The 21,177-nt window shown below is 39.7% G+C and overlaps 1 protein-coding gene across 3 annotated transcripts in view; it reads left to right on the top strand.

The window, feature by feature from the left end:
* Positions 1-15,154: 15,154 nt before the first annotated feature.
* Positions 15,155-21,177, top strand: part of KLHL8 (kelch like family member 8) — a 73,758-nt gene continuing 67,735 nt past the window's right edge. For 2 of the 3 annotated variants that reach the window (XM_041759742.1, XM_041759740.1), the window contains exon 1: positions 15,155-15,369. The gene's annotated coding sequence lies outside the window, so the exon portion shown is untranslated. The other variant, XM_041759741.1, reaches the window with a different exon arrangement.

Raw genomic sequence — 21,177 nt, 5'->3', positions numbered from 1 at the left:
TGTTACTAGTCACTCCCTACCTCGGATGACCACTCATTGACCTTTGGTCTCTATGGATTTGCCTATTATGGATAGTATATGTAAATGGTATCATAGAATACATGGCTTTTTGTGTCTGATTTCTCTCACTTACCATAGTACCTTCAAGGTCCATCCATGTTGTAGCATGTATCATCAGTACTTCATTTCTTTTTATGGCTGAATGATACTCCATTGTACCGACACATTTTGTTTACCCATTCAAAAGCTGACGGACATTTACATTGTTTCCACATTGGAGTATTATGAAGAATGCTGTAATGGATATTCATATATATAAGATTTTATGTGGACATAAGTTTTCACTTCTCTTGGGTAGATACTTAGGAGTGGAATTGCCATGTCATGGGACAACTCTATTTTTAAGTTTTTTGAGGAGCCTCCAAACTGTTTTCCAAGGAGATCACACCATTCTGTATTCCCACCAGCAATATATGAAGGTTCCAGTTTCTCCACGTTCTCATCAATACTCATTATTGTTTGTCTTTTTGATTAGAGTCATCCTAGTGGGTGTGAAATGGTATCTCACTGTGGTTTTGATTTGCAATTTTGCTAATGACTAATGGCATTAAGCATCTTTTCAAATGCTATTGGCCATTTATATATCTTAAGAGAAATGTTTATTCAAGTCCTTTGCCCATTCTAAAATTGGGATGTAAATATTCTTTATTCACTCCGGTTAACGTCCCTAATCAAGTATATAATTTGCATATATTTTTTCCCATTCAATGCACTCTCATTTCAATTTCTTGACAGTGTACTTGGAAGTGCAAAAGCTTTTATTGTTGAAGGAAGCCCATCTAAAAATTTTAATTTTGTCTTTTATCACTTGTGCTTTTGGTATCATATCAATAAACCTTTGCCTAATCCAAAGCCACAGAGATTTATGCCTAGATTTTCTTCTAAGAATTTTATAATTTTAGCTTTTATATTTAGATATGTGATCCATTCTAAGTTAATTTTTGTGGGTGGTATGAGACAGGGATTTGAATTCATTCTCTTACATACTGGATAGTATATCTATCCTAGATAATATCAGTACTACATTGTCTTGATTACCATAACTTTATAGTAAGTTTGAAGATTGGGAAGTCTGAATCCTCTAACTCTGTTCCTCTTTTCAAGATTGTTTAGGCTACTCTGTGTGCCTTGTATTTTCATACAAATTTTGGGATCCGCTTGTAAATTTCTGTAAAAAAAGCAGTTGGGATTATGTTGAATTTCTGGATCAATTTGGGAAGTTTTGACATCTTAATGATATTGATATTAAATCTTCCAATCTGGGGATCCCTGGGTGGCGCAGCGGTTTGGCATCTGCCTTTGGCCCAGGGGCGTGATCCTGGAGACCCAGGATCGAGTCACACGTCGGGCTCCCGGTGCATGGAGCCTGCTTCTCCCTCTGCCTGTGTCTCTGCCTCTCTCTCTGTGTGTGACTATCATAAATAAATAAAAATAAATAAATAAATAAATAAATAAATAAATAAATAAATCTTCCAATCTATGAACATGAGATGATTTTCTGTTTATTTAGGTCTTCATTTTATTCAACAATGTTTTATAGTTTTCAGTGTACAAGTCTTCTATTTCTTTTGATGTTATTATAAACGGAATTGTTTTTTTAATTTCATTTTCAGGTTGATCATTGCTAGCATATAGAAATACAACTAATTTTTGTATATTGATTTTGTGCCCTGTAAACATATTGAACTCATTTATTAGATCTAATAGTTTTTTGTTCGTGTGTGGATTTCTCAGGATTTTATGTGTATAAAATTATGTTATCCATGAATAGAGTGACTTTTACTTCTTGCTTTCCAATGTGAATGCATTTTTATCTCTTTTTTGTGGATAATTACCCTGGGAAAACCTCCAGTACAATGTTGAATAGAAGTGGTCGGAGGGCTCATCCTTGTCTTATTTATGATCTTAGGAGAAAGCTTTTAGTCTTTCACTAGTATGATGTTAGGGGGGGGCCTGGATGGCTCAGTCAGTTGAGCATCTCACTCTTGGTTTCTGTTCTGATAGTGATCTCAGGGTCACGGGATCAAGCCCTGCGGTGGGCTCCTGGCTCAGCGGGGAGTCTGCTTGAGATTCTCTCCTTCTCCCTCTGCCCCTCCTTTGCTCTTTCTCTCTCAAATAAATAAATCTTTTTTTTTTAATTTTTTTTCAATTTTGTATTTATTTATGATAGTCACAGAGAGAGAGAGAGAGAGGCAGAGACACAGGCGGAGGGAGAAGCAGGCTCCATGCACCGGGAGCCGGATGTGGGATTCGATCCCTGGTCTCCAGGATCGCGCCCTGGGCCAAAGGCAGGCGCCAAACCGCTGCACCACCCAGGGATCCCCCCAAATCTTTTTTTTTTAAAGTATGCTGTTAGCTGTGGGTTTTTCATAGATCCCCTTTATCAGGATGAGGAAGTTCTATTTCCATTTCAGGGTGTATTTTTTATTATAAAATGTTGTTGAGGGCAGCCCCTGTGGTGCAGCGGTTTAGCGCCGCCTGCAGCCCGGGGTGTGATCCTGGAGACCCAGAACTAAGTCCCACATTGGGCTTCCCGCATGGAGCCTGCTTCTCCCTCTGCCTGTGTCTCTGCCTCTCTCTTTGCTCTCTCTGAATGAATAAATAAATAAATCTTTAAAAATAAAATAAAATAAAATGTTGTTGAGTTCTCTCAAGTGTCTTTTTCTGTATCTCTTTTTTTTCTTTTTTCTTTTTCTGTATTGAAATGGTCACTTGGGTCTTTTTCCTTTTCAGTCTTTAATATGATATATTAAATTGATTGGTTTTCATATGTTGAACTATACTTGCCTTCCTGAGGTAAATCACACTTAGTAATGCTGTACAATCTTTTTTTTTTAAGTTTATTTATTTATTTATTTATTTATTTATTTTTAAATGTTTAAGATTTATTTTTTTAATTTTTTTATTTATTTATGACAGTCAGAGAGAGAGAGAGAGGCAGAGACACAGGCAGAGGGAGAAGCAGGCTCCATGCACCGGGAGCCTGATGTGGGATTCGATCCTGGGTCTCCAGGATCGCGCCCTGGGCCAAAGGCAGGCGCCAAACTGCTGCGCCACCCAGGGATCCCTATTTATTTTATTTTAAAGAGAGCATGATGTGGGACTTGATCTCATGACCCTGAGACCGTGACCTGAGTCAAACCCAAGACTGCAATGCTTAACCAGCTGAGCCAACCAGGTACCCTGGTGTACAATCTCTTAAATATGATGCTGGATTCAGTTCACCAGTATTTTGTTGAGGATTTTTGTATCTGTGTTCATAAGGGATATCAATCTATAGTTTTCTTTTCTTGTGATATCTTTGTTGGTACTGGAGTAATACTAACCTCAGAGAATGAGTTTGGAAATCGGGACAGCTAGAGGAATCTGTTCATTCATGTAGGTTATATAGACCTATAGTTGATATTTAGTTGTTTACAGTATTCCTCTGTAAGCCTTTTTATTTTTGTAAGGTTGGTAGCAATTACCCTGCTTTCACTTGTGATTTTAGTAATTTTAGTCTTCCTTCTTTTTATCTTGGTCCATCTTGCTAAATCTTTGTCATTTTCTACTATTTTTCAAAAAAAATCTTTAGGTTTCTTTGATTTTCTTTTGTTATATATTCTCTAGTTCATATATTTCCACTCGCTTACTATTTCCTTTCCTCTACTTGCTTTAGTTAGGTTACTGAATTAAGCTCTTCTTTTTTTCCTAATATAGACAATTATAGCTACACATTTTTTTCCTGCCCTAAAAACATGCTTGTTGAGATTTAGCATTCAGGGCTAAATGCATGGAATATAAGATGTAATGCTTAGCATCTGGGGACCTAAAAGGTATTAACAGGACATGGATTTGTGTTTCTGCAAGAGGAGAAAAGCAGAACTCACTATCATTATCAATGGTAAATTTGACTGAAAACTGAAAGCTACTAAGCCTAACATTATTTTTAGAAGCAGGACATAAATAATAAATATAAACCTTATAACCTATCACTCTGTTATTTCACCTTTTCAATAAGCCAATATTTTTTTTATGTCCATGCTGTTATATCAACCTTAGTCTAATGGTTTGTCTGTTTAACCAGTGGTTACATCTCTATGTTGTTTGTTAAGTCTGCCAGTGAAATAAACTAGAACAAGGCTAATTTGCTGTTCTCCTAATTATGTCTTTTTTTTCAAAAAAAATTTTTTTGGAAGAGAGTTTCTACTGAGAACAGCTAAATAAACAATTTTAAGAAAGAAAAATGAAAAAATGAAAAAAAATGAAAAAAAAAAAAGAAAGAAAGAAAAATGTACTGGCAAGTACCTCATCTCTCAAGTCCCAGTGCAAATTCAACTTTTCTTTGAAGCCTTTCTGATCTTCCAGAAAATTATGTGTTCCCATAACTTTCCAATTCTTTCTTATTTTATAGGATTTACCATGTTTTATTGTTATCATTTGTGTTACAGTGTCTTCCCCAGTAGATTGTAAGACCGAATTCTGGGAGGTTGAGAAGCATGCCTTCTTTATCACCAGGGCCTGAAATGTAGTGCCTAGGAGTCAGCACTGTGTTCATCTGAGAACACGGCTACCAGCCAGTTTTGAGATTTTAGCCATGATAATATGTGGCACTTTGGAAGTTCATTTAGCATCTGTTGTCTTCTCATTTGCTCTCCCATTATCAAAGTGGTTGGGATTGATATTGTCATCTTCACTTTAAAATTAGAGAGATAGGGGCACCTGGGTGCCTCAGTAAAGTATCTGCCTTCCACTCAGGTCATTATCTCAGGGTCCTGGAATCAAGCCCAGAGTTGGGCTCCCTGCTCAGCGGGGAGTCTGCTTCTTCCTCTCCTGCTCCCCCTGCTTGTGCTGTCTCTATCAAATAAATAAAATATTTTTAAAAATATAAAGAAAAATTAAGAGTAGAGAGACATAGTACAGAAAATTTAAATGAACTCCCAAAAGTTAAAAAAAGTCTTACCTTTTATTTACATACTAAATTGTATTTAAATTGACTTAGAATAAATTTTCTGTCATCATCCTGCTAAAAGATGCTATGCCTTTCTCTGAGGCTGCCTCCCATAAGGTATCTATTAACAAGTCAAGTTCATGTTTTTTCCTCGTATAAGGCAAATATTCCTAAAGTAGAGAAAGTGGCACATTTTACTGAAAACCCTAGAAAAGAGACTGCAGTTGTCTCAAACTTCTGCTTTACCCTCCTATCAAAGCTAACTTTTAGAGAGCCATTGGTTTCCTTTTGTTTCCATTCCTTCCCCCTCAAGGTAGAATGGTTCCTTCACTACTGTTCCTTTACTAATATATTCCAGCAGAGGGAGCTCCAAGTGCTTTACAACTGTTAACTACGGAGCCTCCCTTCCTCCCACTCCACGGATCCCAAAGACAAATTTTGGCCTAATTCTGGTGCTAAGTCATTGAATGGGTCTGGCTTTTCCCTGGGGTACATTAGGAGCTGGCAGGGTGTGAACAATTTGAAGAGAAAGAGAGACTGTATTATATCATACATCTCCATATCCAATTAAGGTCATATTTAAAATATTCAATATGAAGTATAGAACATAATTTTTAATGCTTGATTTGCTATAGATATTGTGATAGATGATGATTAAATGATTACAGCCGGGCTACCTCCTCACCCACCCCCCCAAAGGTGTAGCTTATCCATCTCAAAGGATGACACATACATGAAATTTTTTTTCCCTGGCAAAACAGTACTTTTTAATGACAACATGTTCTATGCTTCACAATCTCATCACTAGGGATAACATCCACTGTTTAGTGTGCCTTATAACCAGCATTCCTATGCATGTTTGTTTTTATAAGGCAGGGATTATAATCTATATTTTTATAGTTCCCTATTTATTTATTTATTTATTTATTTTTAAATTCTAGTGTACATACAGTGTTATATTACTTTTAGGTGTACAATATAGTGATTCAACAATTCCATGCATTACTCACTGCTCATCACAATAAATGTATTCTGAATCTCCTTCACCTATTTCACCCTTCCCCTGCTTCCCTCTCCTCTGCTAACCAGAAATCTGTTCTCTGTATTTAAGAATTTGTTTGTTGGTTTGTCCCTTTTTTTCTTTGTTTGTTTTGTTTCTTAAATTCCACATATGAGTGAAATTATATGGTATTTGTCTTTCTTGTACTGACTTACCTCGCTTAGCGTTATATATCCATGTTGTTGCACATGACAAGATTTCATTCTTTTCTGTGGCCAAATAATATTCCTCTATGTGTGTATTTGTGTATATAAAACATCTTCTTTATCCATTCCTCTATTGAGCCTATTTCTACAAAGAAATATGTGGGAATGATAAATATCACATTCAGAACAGTGTTTATCTGCGAAAGAGATAGAAGGATGTGTTCAAAAAGAAGCCCACTGAACTAAGTAACCATCCTTTCTACCTTTATTTAATGGTATAAGCACATATGTCATTACCAGATAAATTTAATTATTCTAAAATATTTTTAAAATTGTGTGTTTAAAGCTCTATTAGCTCTGAATTCAAATAAGCCATTCTGGGCAGTCCAGGTGGCTCAGCGGTTTAGCTCCACTTCAGCCTAGGGCCTCATCCTGGAGACCCGGGATTGAGTCCCAGGTCAGGCTCCCTGCATGGAGCCTGCTTCTCCCTCTGCCTGTGTCTCTGCCTCCTTCTCTCTCTCTCTCTCTCTCTCTGTGTGTGTGTCTCTCTCATGCATAAATAAATAAAATCTTAAAAAAAAAAAACCAAATAAGTCATTTGGACAGGATGTGATAGGTTTAAGTTAGAGTCATGGTTGTACAGATAATGTGTTGGGAGAAAGAGAGATCTTGTAAACAAAGAAACTGCATAATGATGTGTGGTTGGATTGGGGTACAAAAAGGAAAAAGATTAAAGAGAAGTTCCCCTACTTCAAATTTTGGAGGCCAAGAGATTTTGGGTGTCACTGAGTAAGTTGGAAATAGTAAGTGATTGAAAGTCAGGTCTTAACATGCTGATATTCAATATTGATAGGAGAGCCAATGGAGAGATCCAGTAGGTTATAGAAAGACTCATGTGATGGGCACCTGGCTGGCTCAGTTGGTAGAGTATGTGACTCATGATCTTGGGGTTGTGGGGTTGAGCCCCACATTGGGCATAGAGCTTACTTAAGGGGGAAAAAAAGAGGAGTCATTGGTACAGAGACCGAGGTTAAACTTAAACATGAATTAGATAGAATAAGATGTCAGAGGCCTCAATTAGATAGGTCTGTTCTTAGAAGAAGAATAATTGAATGACAAAGAACAATATAGAGTGACCCTCAGCTGGTACTATAGCAGCATCTTCCAATAACTGTCCTTATGTGTAGAAATAAGGTAGTTCATAAAAAAAGGAAAAGAATGACCAGTGAGAATATTAAAGGTTTGCCCTTATCATTAATCAAATAAATAAAATTAAATATTGACAAGGATTGTACAAAGAAAATAGAATTGGTAGAGTTGTCAGGAAATCCATAGTCGTCATTGCCGGTAAGAGTATGAACCTTCCTGGGGGCCACTTAGGTTAAGATATCACAAATCCTTTGAATTTATATGTCCTCTGATTTCCCACATTCGGGATATCTTGATGATTTAGTTAAAAGTTATACAACCTAGTAATTTTTTTGAAAACCAAAAAGCTCAAAACAATAAAAAATGAAAGTTCGATTAAAGGGATAGTAATTGGGGTGCCTGGGTGGCTCAGCTGGTTAAGGGTCAGACTCTTGATTTCAGCTCAAGTCATGCTCTCAGAGTTGTGAGACAGAGCCCCAGGTCTGGGCTCTGCACTTAGCAGGGACTCTGCTTCTCCCCTCTCCGCTGGCCCCTCCCCATGCTTGTGTGTGAGCATAGGTCTGTGTGTGCACATGCGTGCACTCTACCAAGTAGGTAAATCTTTAAAAAACAGAAGAGGGGGCGGGTGGGAGGATAGGGTAACTGAGCGATGGGCAATTAGGAGAGCGCATGATGAGATGAGCACTGGATGTTATACTATATATTGGCAAATTCAACTGAAGTAAAATTTAAAAAATAATTAGTTAATTAAAAAAATAAAGGGATACTAATAGTAAATCCATATAGTGTAACAGTCTACAATAATTTTTCAATGTTGTTAAATATACATACTTTTTGACCAGCTATTCAGTATACATTCTCAAGTGGGGAAAAAAAAAACAATTTAAAAAAACCCCAATATTAATTCATGTAAAGAAAATGATTGACTACCATTGGTATATCTTATCCTGCTACCCTAGAAGTGAACCTGAAGATAAGAATTTAAGTCAGAATTATTTCATTTGGGAGATGATTCCGAGAAAGTATTGGCAGCAGAAAGGAGGAATGAGAAAGAAAAAAGAAGAAAGCTATTAAAGGTGCATTATCATGCAGATGACTGCTGCGGACAACTGGGTTCAATCCCCTGAGGAATTCTGGGAAACCATGTAGAAGGTACCTCAGCATTGCCTCTCATCCCGTAGGTGAGTTTGCTGTGATTTTTAGTCATCAGCTCCCTCAGTCACTGTTTGAGAGCTGCTTGTGAGAGAGAAGGATGACAACTGACTTCCCAGCACTTCTAGCCTCCCCTGCCTTAGGGTAATCAGGCAGGCAAAAAAAACCCTCCAGTGAAGAGTCACAGATGTCTACACATAGGAGCCTAAGTTCCACCTACATGTCCACTGCCCAACTTTAGGAACACCTCTACTGACACACTTGTATAAAAATCCTAACATCTAGAGGTCTTGCGCTTTCCAATACTGACTTTGAATGATTTTTTTTCCTCCATTGAATGTCCACATAATAATATGAAGGTAAAATATGAAGGAGTAGGTAGGGTGTGATGATAAAAAGAGGGAGAAGATTAATACGATTACAGTTTAACTGGTCTATGTTGAACACTGTGTTAGATGCTGTGGAAATAGAAAAGAAGTGTAACTCATACATTTTGGTATATATATATATAAATGTGAAACTTTAAAGTGATAATAAAGGATGTATATAGTTAAGTGTCAGTGCAAGTGATATAGATAAAATGCTGAGGAGAAAGGCATTTCCATATTTCAAAGTAGGTCATACACTGAATCATAGTCTAGACCAGAAGATTCTATTACAATTGAGAATGACAGCATTCTAGGTGATGAGCCCAGCATGAACAAAAATGTAATAGCAGGTGTGCTGACTATCTTCCAGTTGTCTCTATCCTGCTTTGTGCCAGAAAAGTTGACCTTTATGAACAAAATTGACAGACTTCCTTGTCCTCTGGCTTCCAGCAGCTGCCTTTGGCAGGGGCTGTCACTTGAGGTCAAAGAGGAGAGAAAGGTTGGGGCAGTTCCACCCCGACTTCTTTCTCGCAGTCACCACAAGTCAGCTGCTTTCCTTTGTGAAGTCTTTATTATAGTCAGGAGGCCCTCTACACATAGCTTTCTCTCACCTTCAGTTAGTAAGTTTTCTCTTACTAGCTCAGGAATACTGCACTGCTCCTAGGATATTTTTCTAGAATCTGTCCAATACGATACCTTTATTAAATTCTCCCCAAATGTACTGTGAGTTTTCTTTCAGCTGCCTGATTGAAAAGATGAGAAGGAGCTCCATTGAGAGAAGAGTAAAATGTTTGACAGAGCTTGAGGAAAGAATTCATGTTGCCAAGTAGAGGCCGGTAAGACGGACATTTCTTTTTAAATTTTTTTCAAAGAAAAATGATACTACAGATTTGAGGACAATATTCTGAGAGCATTTTAAACATTCTTGACTGACGTGTAAATGGCTGCTTGCCAACGAGAGCATGTAGCAAAGGTCATCTCATATTCCTTATCCTGAGCTCTCTTTGGCCTCATCTGTTTTCTGCTCAACAGTTGTGAGCATAAAGGAAGTCTTTTAGTGGGTACCTTCACTAGGTAGGCACATATCCAATTACCCTCTGGTCTTACATGATCCAAGCTTCAGCTGATGATAAAAGTAGCAACTGAAACTTTCCAAATAGGCTGAACAACAGGCTATTCTATTTTAGTAATCCAGTTCACCTCTGAGGATATTGGCTGAAAGTTTTACTTCTGGTTCTGCTTCCTTAAAAAATAAATGAACTTATAACAATTTCTCCTGTTCAATATTGACTTATAAACTCCCAAAGAGAACCAGTTACAAAGAGGATCTGAAATTTGAGCTTTTTGGACCATCTGTATAGGGATTATGGGTGCAGGAGTTCTAGATAATGGCTACAGGACAGCCAGCCAGCAGCTACTTAGGGAAAAGAGTTACATCATTTACCCAAGGTTGCAACAAGATAACCTCAAAGTATAGTCTTAAAGTTTCTATGAAAAATGGTCAAGGCCTAGCGGAATAAACTCATATACTCTGATTACTCAACCTTGGTTTATCACTTTTAATTAGCAGTTTTCATCTGCTGATCTCTTCTTGGCTCCTGACTATTATATCATCTTTCTCCATTGACCCAGTAAAAGCAGTCCTAAATTACTAATTAATAAGGAAAGAAAGCCCGCAAACCTGGGCAGGCCACTGTGCCAGTTCCAAAATTTGGGAGCAGCCACATTTTGTTTATCAGATAGGGATGTTATTCTTTTTGCAACCGGAAATTCTCACCCCTCAAGGCTTGTAGTGAGACTGTTTTGGTGGTTCAATGGTCATCAGGGACTCAGGCTCTTTCTGTACTTTTTCACCATCCTATACATGACTCAAATAACCTCTTTGTCAAAGATGGCTGCTAAAACTCAAGCTATTCCAGGAGGAGAGAAGGATGAGAGGATTCCCCCAGCTGAATCAATTCCCTTTAGGCAGCCATCCCCCAAATTCCATGCAACACTTGTACTTTTATCAAATGAATAGAACTTTGTCAGAGAGGCTGAAAGATAGTTTGTTAGCTAGGTACATAGCCACACCTCAAAAAACCTGGGGTTTTCTTATTCACAAAGAAGGCAAGCAGATACTATTTAAGCACCTAAGCAGTATATACCATGCTGCATTTATTTTGATTTAAATAAACTAATATTTCAAAAAATAAACTTTTCAGAGATAGATTCCACTATGACAATGTGAAGATGTTATCAGAAATCTAATGTAATACAGATCTATATCTTTAATGAAGATAAAGACCCACCCCCAAACTACCCAAAATACTTATCATTCTAAACAAGAACTATGTATCTAATGTGTAACTCTATGTTCAAGTAATGTTGTCATCCCAGAGCTGCACCCCCACTCTTTCCACTCATTTTTTTTAAACTCAAATTCTGTCTTTTAGAGATATTCTGAAGCCACCAGTGGAAATTAGCTATTGTCCTTTAGGAAGCAGAGTTGCATAGTTGTGACAGGGTCTTAGAATCTGCAAGCCTTAAATATTTGCTATTTGACCCTTTATGGAAAATATCTGCTCAAACCTTCTTTATTGCACAAAGTTGGTATGCATTCATTTATTGCCCAAGTGTTTATTAAACAGCTACCATACATCAAGTACTATGCTCCTACTTTCTATTTAAGAGTCTTTCAGGGGCAGCCCCAGTGGCTCAGCAGTTTAGCACCGCCTTCTGCGCAGGGCGTGATCCTGGAGACCCAGGATGGAATCCCATGTCAGGCTCCCGGCATGGAGCCTGCTTCTCCCTCTGCCTGTGTCTCTGCCTCTCAATCTCTCTCTCTCTCTCTCTCTCTCTGAATAAATAAATAAAATCTTTAAAAAATGCTTTCTGGTAAGTGCTACCTTTGGGGCAAAAATAGGTTGCAATGTGAGCATATCTGTAAGGAACTAACCCAGAATTGAAGAGAGAGGCCTGTAAACAGGGAAGATTTCCTCGTGGAAATAATATCTAAGTTAATATTGGATGATGAATGGGAATTAGCCAGGCAAAGAGAAAGAAAGCCCAGCAATTACAAAGGCCCAGAGAGAAATTAGGGAAATGCAAACGTTTCAGAGAGAAGAATGAAAAAGGTTAGCAAAAGTTTGGTGATACTTATGTCGGATTATTGGCAAGGGTAATGGATGGTAGAATGGTCAGAAAGTCACTGAAATAGGATAAGTTGGGCTGCTGGACACAGGCCAGAAAATGTAGGCATCCGGTGTGTTGTGGGGCAGAAGGCAGGAAGTGATAGTTGTTCAAAGGGAAGCAGAAGAACCACAGTAAAGTTTGGCCGTGGAAGAGGGTGCTAAAATAGGGGTAGAGGAGTGGTAAGAAAGTGCAGGCCAGTGACTCTGACTTAGAGAGGTCTTTAAGGACGTGTTTTTTTTTTTTTTTTTTTTTTTTGTCTATAGGCCGGAAGCTCTCTAGGGTACTGCCCTCTGGCTGGAAGCTTTGCCTCCACTGCAAATGGTGATAAAAATTGTCCTCTTTGTTAATCTTTCCAAATCCCTCTGCAGTCCACATCTGAAATTCTTTTGGAAATTAGAAGACCTTTTATTTCAGGATTAGAGATAAAGATGCCTTCTATTTTAGCTTAAAATGCAAATGTCAATTAAGGTTAAAACACTGTGATTTATTCAAACCAAAAAGTACAACAGACAATGAGTCAACAGCTATCAGACTTATTCCAGTTTTAATTTATGGGACTTTGTGGGATTTAGAGAAGGGGTGGAGTCTCTAAAGAAAGATCATCACTTATTAAGGCCAGTGCTGTTTATTCTCAAATGGAGTTAGAGAGGAATCAATAAAAGCTAAGAAAATATTCTTTGTCAGATTTAGGAAATATATGTTCTTTTCTTTCAGTTGAATTTAGGGAGGAAAAAAGTTTTCTTTGATCCTCTAGGATCCCTGGCTGGGTCTGAAAATTAAACTGACAAAGACAGATCAACAGGAGAAAAGCATACACTTTTTTTTTTTTTTTTTTTTACTTGCATATGGGGGTCTTTACAATCAAGACCAAAGAAATGACCAGAGCAGGAAGCTTTAGACAAAGAAGGAATAAATTTGTGACAAATTGACAAGACAAAGGGATTTGGGCTGTGAGTACTGATTAGTGAAGTAACTAGGAAGATAAGTTTAACAAGGTTTGTTTATATAGCCTTCTTGGCCTTAAGTTCCATTTCTGGTGATTAAACTGTCTTTTTCTTTCCCCTCTTGGTACAGGTAGGGCACTTTTACTTACATGGCAGTTTTACAAACTATTTGAGGCAAGAAAGGTGAGAGGGTGTACTGCAGAGTGGCTTTCGCCCTTCTGTCATTTTTCTCAAATTCTTTCAGTTTTATTCAATATGCCAACATGCCATATGTGGGGGTAGCATGTCCTGAACCCCATCAAAGGTATATCTTGTTTTGTGAGATACATATATTTTTAGATAATTGAGAAAAATTTTGTGGATATATTATGTTTTAGAGACAGACTCTCTTCCCGTACCCCTAGTTTATGGACATTTGGTTTGAAAATTTCATTTCGTTTTCAGATTTTGTGTGTATGTGATTCTCTTCTCCCAAAAAAAGCTCTAGATTGGTGTACTTTGTATGCTCCCCACTCCCCTTGTCACTCTATGCACACTTTTTTATTTCTCTGTTAGTATTTTTTTCCTGTCTCCTCCACTAAAGTGCTAGGACTGCTTAGTGTTGTTCACTGTGTATTTCCCATTTCCAGGCTCAGTGTCTAGCATTAGTTAGATGCTCAGTAAATAATCTTGAATAAATAAATGATAAGAGTATTGAAATTTTATGTATATTTCTTTGATGCAGTGATTACAAGTAGTCTATTGCTTTGTATATGTCAATTAGAAGAGAAAACAGCATTCTGCTCTATAAGCATTTTTTATTTCATTTTAATTTTTTTAAGATTTTACTTATTTATTCATGGGAGACTTATTTATTCATGGGAGAGGCAGAGGGAGAAGCAGGCTCCATGCCGGAGCCGATGTGGGACTCGATCCCGGGACTCCAGGATCACGCCCTGGGCAGAAGGCAGGCGCCAAACCGCTGAACCACCCAGGGATCCCTCATTTTAATTTTTTTAAAGTAAGCTCTAGGCTTAACATGGGGCTTGAACTCATGACCCTGAGATCAAGAGTCACATGCTCTACCAACTGAGCCAACCAGGCACCCCTATAGGCATCCCATTTTTTTTAGGAGACATAGTACACCTGATTGAAAAGTTCATATTATACAAAAAGTTCTACTAGGACATGGTTTTATTAAATATACATTGTATTGCATCCTGCTTCCAGACAAATTTTATAATTGTGTGTGTGTGTGTGTGTGTGTGTACTTTAAAACTGGCCTTGCTCTATTTTTCTAAGGGCATTGACATTCATTAAATTTGCAAAATACAATGCTCTGAAGAGAGATATTTTTTAAATATTAAGGATTATCTCAATTTCTGTCATGTAAAAAAAAGGTGATGTTTTTAAGAAATGGAATTTCAAATTCAAGTGGTCATTTTGGGGTTTTTACATAAATGCCGCTATTTTTTAAAAAGCTCTTTTTCTAGGAAAATCAATACAAACCTATGTATTAACATTCATAAATGTACGTAGGGTCGAATTTATTCTCAAACAGGTTGTAAAAGCTTGACATTGTTCTAACCGAAGACGAATTAGGGGACTATCCTTTTAAAATTTTTTCTTTGCTCTCTCTTAATCTCCCACCTCTACGTTCCCTTGACTTTATTGAAAAATTGGTTCATTTCAACACCATTTTTACTTGCAATGTTTTTTTTTTTGGGCAGTGTCTGCTTAGGTCAATCAACCGCTGCCTTCGGTCTATAAACCGTGGGTCTGTGTTGACCGACACCCCGCGGAGCACAGAGCGGCGAAACCGGGCGTCTTCCCCGCGGCCGCAGCATTTAGGCAACAGAGGGATAAAGCCACCCAACAACGCGCAGGGGAGCTGGGGGATGCTACTAAGAAACTAAATGTTGTGTGGCCCCCGAAGTGAAGAGATGGGGAAGCTCAGGGATGCTTCTGTGCGCCCCACCTAGAGCCGCTTGGAGGGCGCCCCCTAGCCCCGGCCTGCGCGCCCCCGCCGCCCCGCGCCGAGGCTCCGGCCGCCCACGAGCCGCGGGGGCGGCGAGGACGCGCGCGGGGGCGGCGAGGACGCGCGCGAGGGCGGGGCCGGGCACCCGGAGGCGGGGACCAGGAGCCACACCTCCCAGGGTGCAGTGCGCAGGCCCGGGCGCGCGCTCCGCTCGCTGCCCCGGAGGCCGCGGCGCTCGGGGCCGAGCCCGGAGGACGCCGGGCGCCGGCGGGGGCTCCGCGGGGCCGCGCGGGAAGGCGCGCGTCCGCCGGGCGCTCGCGCGGGGCTAGTGAGGCGCCGCTGGGAGCTGCGGGCAGCCGCGGGCTTGCGGGAGCCCGGAGCGCCGCTGCAGCCGTGGCGAGGCCGGGAGTAACCGAGCCAGGGGCCGAGGTAACCGCGCTCGCCCGCGTCGCCCCTCGCCTCTTCGTTCGCGCCGAGCCCTCCCCGACCCCCGCCCGGGATCGCGCGCCCGGCTCGGGGCAGCTGCAGCCCTGCGAGCGCTCACGACACTGGGCGGCTGAGAGCGTTTGGGGCCCGTCCCGCCGCCGCCCGTTTTCGGTCGCTCGGGTTGGCGGGAGGAGCGGGGTCGCATCTCCGGAGGAGAGCCCGGCCTCTGGCGCTGTCAGCCGCGTCGGCGGCCCTCTGGGCCCTCTCCTCGCGGTCTTTCGCCGAGGAGAGGGGCAGGCAGGTGCGCTTGGCGGGGTGCAGGGAAGGGGCGCGGCGGGGCGGCCGGCGGGGTCGGGCCCTGGCAGCCGGCGCGGGGCGGGCCTGCCTGCCCGCCGGGGGCTCGCGGCCGGTCGGGACGTGCCTCTCGGCGGGCGCAGCGGCGGGTCGGGCGTGCTGGTGCGGCGCGCGGCCAGGTGTCGCTTCCGCGGTGGTGGAGCGCGCGCGAGGGGCGCCTCCTGCTGTGGCACCTGCCGCTGCCGCCGGGCTCGCCACGCGTAGCCGCGTAGCGGAGTTTGCTCGCCCCAGCGCCGGCTGTTTCTTCCTTCCCCTCGGTTCTGGGCTTACCTGACCTGCAGGCTATGCAGGGAGGGCGATTTGTAGACCTAGTGGGGAGTTGTCCGGCTCGGGGCAGGTCCTTCGCCGGATTCGCACATTCGTAGCGTTTGCGCGCCCGGTGTGAAGAGCGCGTCCCCCCACCTGGTGGCGTTGAGTCTGATGTCTTTTCCTAGAAATGGAGCCTTTCCCAGGAGTCCTTTTAATCTCTTGTAATAGCGTGACTATCTCTGGCCCTTTATTCTGTGCTAATGGTACCGCTTTGGGATGATGCTCTGGGGAAAGCTTTTTGAAAAACCTAGGTTGGTACAAGCGTTTTATTTAGGAGTTGCCCTTTTCCTGTTTTTGCGTTGTTTCTCTTTCGTAAAAGTCGATCGTTGTTGGACTCTCGCTGTTCTTCGTTCGCGCTCTGTGGGGGAACCTTTATCTCCCTTGAATCCTGGCGGTGGCGGAGGGTGGACTTGGGAAGACGGGACCCCTGCTTGGCGGCAGCTCTTCTCATTGGCTGCTGCCTTTCCTCCTCCTTCCCGCTGGCGCCCCTTTTAGTTTGTCAACACAGTAATCAAACCTGCAGTGCCTTGATATGTAGTATTGCCTTTTAAAACATCGAATAGTATGAACACAAACATGAAGAGGAACCTTAAGATAACTATACTCAGGTATGCACTTAGTTTTATATTGACATTTAAAACGAATTCTCTTAGCGTCTAATAAGATTACTGTTAATGGTTTCTTGAGTTATAACATAGGATACGACAATCCGACGCGCTCTGTTCTGGCAGGAAACTTAGGTCACAGGGCAATTTTTAGAAAACAATGATTTCCTCATTTGTTAAGAAAATGAGGCAAATTTTGACACACCCACCCCATCCCTTTCGCAAAATAGAGTTGATATTTAGGGCGGTTTTAAGTTCATAGCAAAATTGAATGAAAGATACAGATTTCACATATACCCTCTGCCTCCCTGTGCCCCCCTGCCTTGCTCCACGTAGGCACAGCCTTCCCCACTATCAAAATTCCCACGCGGAAATGGTACATTTATTACAGTTGATGAATCTGTATTAACAGATCATTATCACCTAAAGTTTATAGTTTACTCTAGGGTGTTGTATATTCTATGGGTTTAGACAAATGACACTTTTAAAAAAATCAAGAAATCTTAAGATTATAGAGAAGGAAAGGAGTATTGTTACTTTTAAAAGATTGCAAGGAATATTTTGACCATCCTAAAAATTATTTTCAAATGGTTTTTGTGTTTTAAAAAAATTGGATGTTTAAACTTTCAGTTTCTTATATTTAGATTTTCAAGTTATTATTTTTGTATATTAAGAATTAGAGTTAAATGAGAAGTGCTTTGTAGAATAATAAAATGTCCTTGTTTTTAGTCCTAAAACTCATTAGCTTGACCGTTTCTTTATTTTTCTGAAAATCATGTTTTATGTTAACCATTGAAACAAGAGGAAATCACACATTTTAAATACACTAATTTTTCTTTACTGATGTCAGGATATATCTCGGATAGAATGTGATCCGTCAGGCCTTCCTTTTTTAAAATGTTTTCTCTGAGGCGTTTTTGTGGAAGTATCAGGATATAATAATGTAATAAGTAAGCTCAGTTCTGGAACTAGACACCTTTGAATTAGAATCCAACTCTCCATTTGTTGGCTGTGTGACCAGGGCACATTATTTTCTGAACCTCCATTTTGTTAGCTGTAAAAGAGAGAGAAAAATATTGTTATAATAATGTGAAATCATTTTATAAATTCTAATATACTATAATTATTGATATCACTAGTTACATGCTATATTTTAAAATGCTGCCAGTATAATTTATTTTCAGGTGAATACTGCTTAAGTAAATACTGTCAAACTTTTTTTTTTTTTTAAGGGCTAGCTTTACCAGAGAATTCATTGTCTGATTATGAAGGATTTAGTTGGTTCTTATGAGTCAGAGATAAAATTATGAGAGTCAAAGGTACCTCAGGAAAAATGTGTATTTTATCTCTCTGGCTCTTAACCTGATATGTGGGTGTGCCCATAGCCTTACAAGACTCTGTGAACTCTGTATATCTATACTTTGTGGGGAGAAGACCGATAGCTTTCAACAGCCGTTCAAAAGGGGTTCATGGATGACCCCCCTACCCCCCCCCCAAAGTTCTAAGAACTATTAGTATCAGTTATGTAGGCAGGCTTCTTTACTAAACATTTTGTAGATTATTATTATTATTTTTAAGTAGGTTCCATGCCCAGCGTGGAGCCCAACTTTTAAGAAACTCAAACTTACAACCCAAGATCAAGACCTGAGCTGAGATCAAGAGTCAGATGTTTGACTGAGCTGCCCAGGCACCCTTGCAGATTGTTTTTAATATTAGTTTTTTTTTTTTTTTTTTTAGAAAGTAATTTCTGAACCACCATGAGTGCCTGTTTTTCTTCCAGAACTGGAAGTTTATATTTATGATATACTATGTTAACATGAATAACAGTGCTGCTTCTTCTATGTGGAGATGACATTATGACATTAATGATTAATCCATTATTGTTAGGCAGATACTGTTCATTCCTCCCCTTCCCTCTAGTGTTTATGGGCAATAGAATATGTGGCAAGGAATGACACCCTACTATAATCCAGCGTGTTAGAATATTATTTTGAAATGGTAAAAGGTAATTTGATTTCCTTAATCTAAAATTTGAACATTTTTTCTTTTCTCAACAGAACACTAAATGCTAAAGAGAATTAAGTATCTTGTCTTCCAAACTAGATAATGGTATTTGCATAGTGTATTTGTTGTCATACAATATTTCTTTCTGAATAGCATAGAGTGTAATGTTTTATTAATTCTTAATGGTTATTTTGGCTTTCAGTGTTTCTGGTTTGGAAAGAAAATTGACAATCTGCTTATGTAGGTCAGATTATTATGTAGGTTAGATTATAATTTGTAATTTTTTTTAAATTTTTATTTATTTATCTATTTATTTTTAATGATTATTTATTTATTTATGATAGACATAGAGAGAAAGAGGCAGAGACACAGGCAGAGGGAGAAGCAGGCTCCATTCCGGGAGCCCGACGTGGGACTCGATCCTGGGACTCCAGGATCGTGCCCTGGGCCAAAGGCAGGCAGCAAACCGCCGAGCCACCCAGGGATCCCCAATTTGTAATCTTATTTTATTCATTTTAAAGATTCTATTTATTCATTTGTGAGAGAGAGAAAGAGACAAAGAACATAACATGTAGGGGGAGAGGCAGAGGGAGAGGGAGAAGCAGACTCCTCACTGAGCTGGGAGCCACCAGACGTGGGGCTGGATCCCAGGACCCTAACATCATGACCCGAGCTGAAGGCAGATACTTAAGCATCTGAGCCACCCAGGTGCCCCTAATTTATAATTTTCTAACATTGAAGATTAATCTTATTTGCATTTGGGGAATTTTAGAGTTAGGTTAGAGTTCTAAATTTGGATTCATTCATGTAATAAAGTTTAGAAGTAAGCTATATCAGACTGTCCTGTGTTTCTTGTTAGTATTGGGTTGCTGGGCTCTGAGACTTTACAGTATAAAGCCAGCTTCTCTTCTGTATCAGTTACCAGTAGCATTCACAAGGCCTGGAGTATGAGGAGAACTAAGTGATGCAGCACAAACTTAGAAACAAACCTATGCAGCAGAGTAATGTTTTTTGGTCTTTTTCCTCGAGGTCTTTTTTTTTCCCCTTTGATATTGGTCAGTATTTTCTTTTTTTTTTTTTTTAATTTTTATTTATTTATGATAGTCACACACAGAGAGAGAGAGAGAGGCAAAGACATAGGCAGAGGGAGAAGCAGGCTCCATGCCCCCGGGAGCCCGACGTGGGATTCGATCCCGGGTCTCCAGGATCGCGCCCTGGGCCAAAGGCAGGCGCTAAACTGCTGCGCCACCCAGGGATCCCTGGTCAGTATTTTCATTTGAATTGGAAAGTTTTTCTGAGCCCACGTTAAGTCAATACTTGGGAATTTATGGAATAAAGTAACAGAACTCCTTTAGGCTCTCTAGGTTTGCTTTTTATAAGATTAGTCTGAGAAGCCTATGTAAATCTCAAAGATCAGTTAGAGGTGAATGCCAGCATTTGCATAGTACTTTATGTGTACAGGATAAGTCACTATGCTGCATCTTTAGTTATTTTAATGCCAAGGATTGCTTATTACTTTAATAATGAAAGTTTGAGTTAAATTAATTAGATATAATTTAAAAAGAGGAATCATTTCAAGAAAATTTTTACTTATGAGGAAACTATCATTGTAAGAAGATCTGTGATTTTACATGTTTTCTCCTACCCTTGAACTTAAAAAAAAAAAAATCAGACATTTCCTGTATGGGGATTTTATAATACCCCTATTTTAGTTCTTAAAAGTCATTTGTATGTGCCATACAGAGATACAGTTAAAGTCCTCTTTGGCCTTGTGGTAAGGATTTTGGCTTTGTAGTCAGGCAGTCCTGTGTTGAGTCCTGGGCATTGCCACTTAATTGCTGTGTGACCTTGGGTAGGTTTCCTAGTTTCTCTGACCCTCATTATCCATAACTGTAAATATAGGAGTAATACCTCTTTAGGTTGTTCGTTGAAATGAACAAATGTTAAATATCTAAGTAAAATAATAGCAGGTACTTACATAGTTTATATGCCAGACAATTTATTAACTCTCTTAATAATTGTAACAATCCTATAAAGTTGGTACTGTTATTTTCCACATTTTTTCAGATGAAGAAATGGAGGCTAATGAAAGGTTGGTTATAGAACTTTATACCAGAGTCATACAGCTAGTAAGTAAATAGTAAGCACTCAAAGCTGAAGCTGACTACTATCATTTAAAAACAAAAATCAAAGCCATAGGAACTTAGGGGTAGTATAGCCAGCCCTTGTCTTTTTCTTTAGTGGAAAATGCATTTGAATATAGATCATTATAAAGCGTATTTTATTTGTTTGCTGGAAAGAAATGTTGGAGTATTGTGTTCCTGACCGAAGCTTCAGGATTGTGTAATTTATAAAAGTAATAATGTTCAGTTATTGAATGCTTATTATATACCAGATATAGAGTTAAATACTTTATATATTATTACTTCGCTTAAAGTAAAAAAAAAAAAAAAGTTTTATTAATTTAAGTACTCCCTTTGCCTGACAGGACTCAAAAACTCAAAATCCCAAGATCAGGAGTTACAAGCTCTTCTGACTG

Source organism: Vulpes lagopus, chromosome 6, assembly GCF_018345385.1.
Source record: "Vulpes lagopus strain Blue_001 chromosome 6, ASM1834538v1, whole genome shotgun sequence".
Classification (NCBI taxonomy): Eukaryota; Metazoa; Chordata; class Mammalia; order Carnivora; family Canidae; genus Vulpes; species Vulpes lagopus.
Note: the sequence above shows the minus strand (reverse complement) of the source record. Positions and strands in the feature narration are given on the sequence as shown.